The sequence below is a fragment of the Calidris pugnax genome, unplaced genomic scaffold (genome assembly GCF_001431845.1).
Source record: "Calidris pugnax isolate Ruff unplaced genomic scaffold, ASM143184v1 scaffold41, whole genome shotgun sequence".
Taxonomy (NCBI): Eukaryota; Metazoa; Chordata; class Aves; order Charadriiformes; family Scolopacidae; genus Calidris; species Calidris pugnax.
Window position 1 is genome coordinate 1,928,189 of NW_015094509.1, and position 7,845 is coordinate 1,936,033.

Sequence of the window (7,845 nt, forward strand, 5' to 3'; positions counted from 1 at the left end):
AAAAGTTCTTGAATAGTGTAAACATCACTTCGCAACAACTAAAAACAATAGGTATTACTGACATTCCTTTCATAGCAATGCCTAGAAAGAAAATTTACTCTTTCCCAGGTGAAACAAGGACACCACACCATGGTTAAAACAAACAGTGCCAATAAATTCACATCCTTAATGTTCCATTTTAAAATAAAAGGAACCATAAGCTTTTGGCACTGGATAGGCCCATGGCTTTGACAGATTAAAATTGAACATGCTGTATAAAGGAAACTGATAACCCAGAAGCAAGTCTCTCAGAAACTCTCCAACCCTTGTCCATCAGAAATGGCCAGTGAGTCTAGATCTAGGGCTTCCAGGCAGGGCTTCCAGCTCACTTGCACATGAAGGGCTGCCTTCAAAAGCCAGGTGCTTTTTCGGTCTCCTCATTGCCCTCCATCCTTTAGTATCACAGGGACCTGGAGGTCCCCAGTACTTCCAGCAGTTGCCCACTTATCACGGGTGAGCGTTGTTACCATCATGAGGAGCTCTGGTTGCTTCTCAGACACGTGAAGCTGATCAGGATCATGCACTGGCAGGGCAGAAAAAGTGTTAGAGGGCAAGAAATGGAGACCCTTTGCCAGCCACAATAGCCAGATAAATACTTAGAATCTGTAGTACCACTGAGAAGATTTAAGGGGGAGTGAGAACCTAGATAAATCGGACTTACATTACGCAGGTTTACCTCCAAGCACAAGCAAATTAAGCACCTGCAGAAAGTACCTATGCTAGTCCCAGAAAGCTAGGTGTCTTTGGCAGATGCAGCCTGGCCCTGTTTCCAGAAACAAGAGCAGCAATACTCAGAGACAGGTATAATTCTGCACAGCCTAAACTGACTCCTAGGATGAATTATTTCCTCTCCCATCACCAAAAGACTGATAAAAATTATTGGCCCAGAACACGCAGGTAGATCACTCTCAATGTAGCTTTACTGAAAAGCAGAAAATAAAACCAAACTCAGCAATTCTATTATGGGCAAGGAAAAATGACAAGCCTGGCAGGAAAATGTCATGTAATATAACAGAAACTGGAGGTTTGCAGTCTAACTTCAGACACGCTACCCAAGTTTTCTTTGAAAAGCCTGTTACAGTTAGATGTAAAAGCACATGGGTTCTCCCTCTGCCCTCCCCAGGGCAGATAAGCAATCAAAACAAACACATTTATTTGAGGGATCTGTTAATCCTCTACATAGACAACATTTCACCATGCAAGTTATAGTGGGCTTAGTGTTCCCTGAGCACTGAGAAGCTTAACGCCTCAGTCCAGTCCTTATCCCATGAGCACAACCACAAAATCCAAGCCATGTCTGCATGTCCTGAGGTTACCGAGGAGGCAGGGATAAAGGCCATGTTTGGTCTCTCTCCGCACAAAATCCCGCACTTCATTCCACCAAAATCCCTGCTCCGTGGTAAAAGTGAGAGGGTGGAGGGAGCCGGGTACAAGGTTTGAGGAAGACAAAGGGTGTATATTCACTTTTGCTTAGGTTAGCAGGAATAGTCATCAGAATCAATTTCTCCCAAAGCAAAAAAGCTTCTTATCTTGTTCTCTAAGAGTGGAGCAGCCATCCCTGCATAGCTGTGGGGCAGAGCTGGCTGGGGGAGAGCATGTGCCCTTAGGGGCTCTGGGCTGGAGTCAGGGAGGCAGAGCTTTACTGGGGAGAAGCAGAACCCTTTCAGAAATGCTGCCAAACCTGAAAGCTCAGGGATCCTCCACAGAGCATACCTGCCAGGCACGAGCTGCTGCTCGGGCTCGCTGAAGAGTTTGAAGGTGGATGAAGAGGGTAACTCTGCTGGGAGGTGAAGGGATCTCCCCCCAACAGCCTTTCCAAGGGTCCAAGGGACCTTTCTGCTTCTGTGCGTGGGCCACCTTGTCACCCTGGAGCTACGGACCTCCTATCTTCCTGCATCTCACCCTCATCTCTCAGGCGCACAGGTTCCTTCTGGATATGGCACATAATCAAGGAAGAAAAGGTCACTGGCTGAATCTGGGGCTGTCCAGACACAAGCAGGTTTTATTTGGAAGCGTGTTTCTCAGCGCTGGCCCTGACCCTGTCGTCACGTTCCCACTCTGTGTCAGGGGGAGCTGGTTTTGCAAGTTCAGCTGCAAAGTGCTGGAAGGAAGAGGAGGGCTGCCGGTGTGTAGAAGTGCTCTGACGTGTGCTCCCCTAAATGCAGAGGTTTTAGTTCAGAAAGAGGAACTGGGTCAGGCTGGTAGGCAAGCTGAGGGAAAGGAAAAAACAAAAAGACTTTTTTTTTTCGAGCTGAGGGAAAGGAAAAAACAAGAAGACTTTTTTTTTTTTTCCCTATATGCCACATTGAAAGATAGTAAAGCCATTGCCTTGGGCGTTATCTAGAAAGGAGGAGTCGAAATCTGATAGTCACTTGTGATAGCATGAATGCGAAGTCAGAAAGGCCAGGCAGCTTAAGGCCATGTCAGCAGTGATGTTCACTGCTGGAGACAGGATGGAGGCATAAGTGGAGCCTTTGCTGAAACCACTGAGCACCTTATGCACCATGTAGCCATGGAAAAATACTTACAGACCGTGAGGAATGGTATCACAGAGAAAACGCTGAGCTGAGAAAGGGGAAAGGGAGAGCAAAGTGGCCGTGGGAGCTCATCTCCTGGGCTTGTCCTGGGACATGAGCTGCATGTGATGCCCATGCGAGGCTGAATCAGCTTTAAGCAGCTGTTAGGTAAATCTCTTCTCCCCTGAGGGCACACTCCGTGGTGGGGTGGTTCTGGCAACCAAAGGCTGCTCTTCTCTTCCCTTGGATGAGGGTGTTACCATCAGCATCACAGTAGTGAGTGGATCTTCCTCTGAATAAAAAAGAAGACTTGGCTTTGATCATATGGTGTGGACTTATCTACCTCTGTCAGGCAACTGCTTTTATTTATCTCTGCCTTCTTAAATGCTATTATCTCAATCACAGCACTGCTACATGCCAGTCTTTTGAATACCTGTGCAGAAAGGCAAATTATTTTCCCAAAGTAGGAACCTGTTTGGGAAAAGATGTAATAAAAACCTTTTCAGTTATGATGTATTTGGCACTGATTAAGAAATTTCATTTGTATGTAATTGGTGATAAAAGGTATCTTTATTCCAGTTTTATAAGTAAGATAAGTGAGGCATGGAAAAATTAAGTGACTTGTATAGAAAGGCTGTATAGAAAGCCTTGCCCATGGCTGGGAGAAGACACATAACTAGTCTCCAGTCCCAAACCTTTTAAGTGTCTTTACTACTTTTTCCTGACAAAAATTCAGGAAGATGAATCCTGTTGAAAATGAGAATATTCTGTGAGAACAACTTCAGACAGTTTCCCGTAAGCAGCAACTAATGAATGCTGCTTTTCCTGTGGATTTGCATCCTGAAAGCTGAACTTCTCATCCCCAGCAGACTCCCATGACACCAACACCCTTCCCCCCAGCTCCCTCCCACATCTGCTTGTCTCCTGGGGCCCAGCCTCAAGCCCCAGCAGCTCTGCTGCTGCAGGAGAGCTGATGGAGACCACCATCCTTCTCTTGGGGAAGGAGGTGACTTTGGGCCTCTCTCTTCTTATCTTTTTCTGCACAGTAGATGGCCTTCATGGAAAAGTCATCTCTTTGCAATCCCTTCTTTGAAATGTGGTTGGATGCATTCAATGCCAACTGGGAGATTTATCAGCCTGCTCGACTGTGTTTGCCCCACTCCAGTGGATTTTACCTCTCTCTGGATGTGCCCATGGTCCCAGCAGAACCCATACTCTTTTTAAATTTACCAGTGTTACCTATACCTGCAAAAAGGTTACAGGTGCTCTGATGTCTTTTTTCCCCATATATCGATAACCTGTAATTTGTTGGCCATGTGAGGTTTTATCTCTTTTACCTTTTATCTCATTATCATCTTCTACTCCTTTTCCTTGTTTTCTCTTTCTTCCACCGCTCTCTCATCTCTCCTCTTCCATCCCCATTGTCCCATCTGCTGAGTGCCATCCCCTCCAGCAAATGGTCCTTCTGCTCACCTCCCACTCCCCGGGGCGGTATTTCCCAGTAGGAAGCAGGGCATCCAAACTGCAAAGGGCCCTCTGTCATGCAAAGGGACCAGTTTAGAAATGAGATTCAGAGACCAGAAAGTTCAGAGGAGGCCTCTGTTCTGGGCTGAAGGGGATACTTGGTGTAGGAGAGCCTGATGGTGCTGCCCATGCCATTGCACAGCAATAAGGCGGAGACCCAAGGAAGGTGCGTTGACTCCTCCTTTTGGAGGAAAAAACTTTCTGAGTGAACATGTGATGGGGCTGCCTGTGACAGAAAGGGTTAGGTTCAGTGACACAGGTAGTCCCTTCCAGTAGCATATTTCTTCACTATCTCTCCCATACCCTCAACACTCCTAGATTTGCAGTCTGGGACTTTACCACAGGAAAAACAACATCTTTGGTTTAAGAGGCTCTGCCTCCAGTTATTAAATTATTAAGAACAAAACAAAACAAAACAAGAACAAAACCCCCCTTGCCTTTGGGCATAGGGTTGGGGTTTTTTTTAAGTCTTGATGCTTCTCAGATCCTTCTGACAATCTTGATAGCAATCAGCTCATGACTCATCTAGTGCTTCAAAGATCATTACTAACCTCTTGAAGTACTCTTGCCAATAGAGCAGACATCCAAGCCCCCAGATTACATAGTCATCCTAAACTGTATTACCGTAGCTGGGAAGGGAAAAAGGGAAAATTGGTCTGTACCAGACCTCATTTCAGGGTAGACTTCAATATCAGCTCAAAGTTGAAGACATTGTAGCATTTAGACCCTCAGAGAACTAAATTGTGGCTGACTACAGTAAAGCCCACCTTACTGGAGATGGATCCAGTCTCTTCCCCCGACATAGCAGCTTGAAGTGATCATGATGAATTCAGCAGTACCCACTAGCTGTGATCTATTTCAAGGATTATCTCGATATATCTTTGAGCAACATTTCATACAGGATCAGCTTCCTTGCACAACTCCCGTTTTAGTTCCTTTGCCTTACTTGTAGTTCATAGTCATCCATATGTCAGGTGCCTTCCATTGAATGGAAAGACAATGCTGGACTGAGTATCTACGGTACAACAGTGACAATAGAGGCCCCACAACGTCCTATCAGCCCCACTGCCTTTGTTTAAATCACAAACAGGCAAGGTAATCACTTATATGTCTCAGGCAGATAAATAGTTGTATCTGCTTGGAAAAAAAGGATGAAAACCATGAAGGGTCACAGAATCATAGAATCACAGAATGGTTTGGGTTGGAAGGGACCTTAAAGATCATGGAGTTCCAACCCCCTGCCCTGGGCAGGGACACCTCCCACCAGACCAGGTTGCTCCAAGCCCCATCCAGCCTGGCCTTGAACCCCTCCAGGGATGGGGCAGCCACAGCTTCTCTGGGCAACCTGGGCCAGGCTCTCACCACCCTCACAGCAAAGAATTTCTTTCTGGTATCTAATCTAAATCTCCCCTCTTCCAATTTAAAACCATTACCCCTTGTCCTGTCACTGCACTCCCTGACAAAGAGTCCCTCCCCAGCTCTGCTGTAGCCCCTTCAGATACTGTAAGCTGCTCTGAGGTCTCCCTGGAGCCTTCTCTTCTCCAGGCTGAACAACCCCAGCTCTCTCAGCCTGTCCTCACAGCAGAGGAGCTCCATCCCTCTGATCATCTTCATGGCCCTCCGCTAGACCCATTCCAATGGGTCTGTGTCCTTTCTGTGCTGAGGACTCCAGAGCTGGACACAGAGCTCCAGGTGGGGTCTCACCAGAGCAGAGGGGCAGAATCACCTCCTGTGACCTGCTGGCCACGCTTCTCTTGATGCAGCCCAGGATGAGGTTGGTTTCTGGGCTGCCAGAGCACATTGCCAGCTCATGTTGAGCTTCTCATCCACCAACACCCCCAAGTCCTTCCCCTCAGGGCTGCTCTCCAGCCATTCTCTACTGGCAAATGGCACCCAGTGTTTCACTATCAGAGGTTATTCCAGCACAGCGTTTATTAGTGGGTAGCTCTTACCTCAGAATGTCCTGAACCACCCATGAAATTGGCCAGTGACCTCAAGCGCAGCTTAGAAAGGCTTGTTAATGGCTCGCACTGCTTTCCAGCCCACTGCCCCGGAGTGTCTTCGTATCAGGAACAGATGATTCTAATATGTCTTTCCACTTTGAAAAATAGTTGGCACTGCAAGTAGAAGAAAAATGCTTAGAATAATGTTTGTAATTGCTGTTTCAACATGCTATTCTTTGGGGTTTTTTTTTTTCATAAAACCTTTACCAGATGTGGCTTCTTTCCTAGATATTCCTTTCTCACATTTCCTCTTTAGAAACTTAAGTGCCATTCTAGCCACAGTTTGTGGGCAAATATTAGCTTCCATTTCCTTTTCTTTTATAAATACTAACGTTGGTTTGTAATGCAGTTTATTTCTTTTTTTGTAAAGAAAGTGAAAAGAAGCAGGAAGCCTCAAATGATCTTGAAATGCTTTTCTTTGTGACTGTTTCTTTTTCCAAATACCTCATTTCTCCTCCTTGTGTGCCTTTGTAAGTATTTAACAAAACAGGGGTAAGGTGGTTATTTGCATAGCATTTTCATTTCTACTTTTTTTCCCAGTTTTATGCTTCCTCACCATCCACATGAAACACGTGGATAACACATCTCCAAAAAGCCAAACAGATCAGCTTAGGCAGCTTGAGCTCTTCCAAACCGAATAAATGCATCATTTTTGCTAAAGCATCTTGTGAACTGAGGTGGTTCTACTGGTCTGAAGGCAGTTCTTTATGAGGATTAGCAAACGTGGAGAGTGCACAGCTCTCCTTTTCCTTTCACCCAGTGCAGCCATGTACAGAAATCCATTGCTTTTGTTCCTTCGCTAGTCAAAGATTCACTGGAGAACAATTTACTGCTGATGAATTTTTAAGCCATTTGCTGCCACTTACTGGATAACTAGACATTCTGCTTCATAAAAAGGAAAAAAAGAATCAGCAATAGTCGTACGATGAAAATCACAGTAGGCATCGCCTCAAGCGTGTGTCAATGGAAGAAAAATGTCAAGGGCAAAATGATCATTAAAGTTGTTCCACTCACTGGAGAACGAGTTCCTCGTTAATAAGTTACAGCTATAAAATGCTTGTAAACTATACTGCCTTGTTTCACTTCCTCCTTTCCTGCACCGCTCCGTACTGGCTGTGCAAATCTCTTGGGAGCGGCAGCGGGCAATCGCAGTATCTGAGTGGAAGGAAATTGAATCCATTTACAGAAGCTAGAGATAAAGTAACATCTACCAGGAAGAGAGAGTACATTTTCCTACCTTTTTCATTTTACTTCCACACGACAATTCTATGATTCTATGATGTTATTTCCTGAGGACGCCAGTACTGATGGTATTGCTATTTCCTTAATGAAATGGGAAGTTTCTTTTATTTTGGTGTATCACCTGGAGAGTTTTAATCCAAGCTGCCATTAAAAAAGAGATGGTTAAAAGAACATTAGAGGCTGCAAAGCAAAATATTTACAAATAGTAGCCAGGACTAAGAAGACAGAAATAAGAAAGTTCATTTGCACTACAGTCTAGTCTTTGTCATGCAAGGACATACTGTTTGGACAGAATTATTGCCTAACTGGGAATGGGATGGTGAGATACAGCCCACAAATATTTGGTCTTTCCTCACTTTTCAGTCCCTCTTCCCTTACCTACTATACACTACTGAAACCCTGATCTGAAGGCAGAACTATTAATTTCTTCCCAGTATGTCCTGCAGAAGTGTTATCTTATTATCCAAGCACACCACAACTGCAAATTAATTTATTTTTCATAGCGCCTCTTTGGGAATAAG

The 7,845-nt window shown here is 45.1% G+C and overlaps 1 long non-coding RNA gene across 1 annotated transcript; it reads right to left on the reverse strand.

The window, feature by feature from the left end:
* Positions 1 to 2,713: 2,713 nt before the first annotated feature.
* Positions 2,714 to 7,458, reverse strand: LOC106902297. Its single transcript, XR_001414478.1, has 3 exons — positions 7,320 to 7,458; positions 6,032 to 6,196; positions 2,714 to 2,847 (listed from the first exon to the last, which is right to left on the reverse strand). It is a non-coding gene; the product is annotated as an uncharacterized LOC106902297 (long non-coding RNA).
* Positions 7,459 to 7,845: the final 387 nt, after the last annotated feature.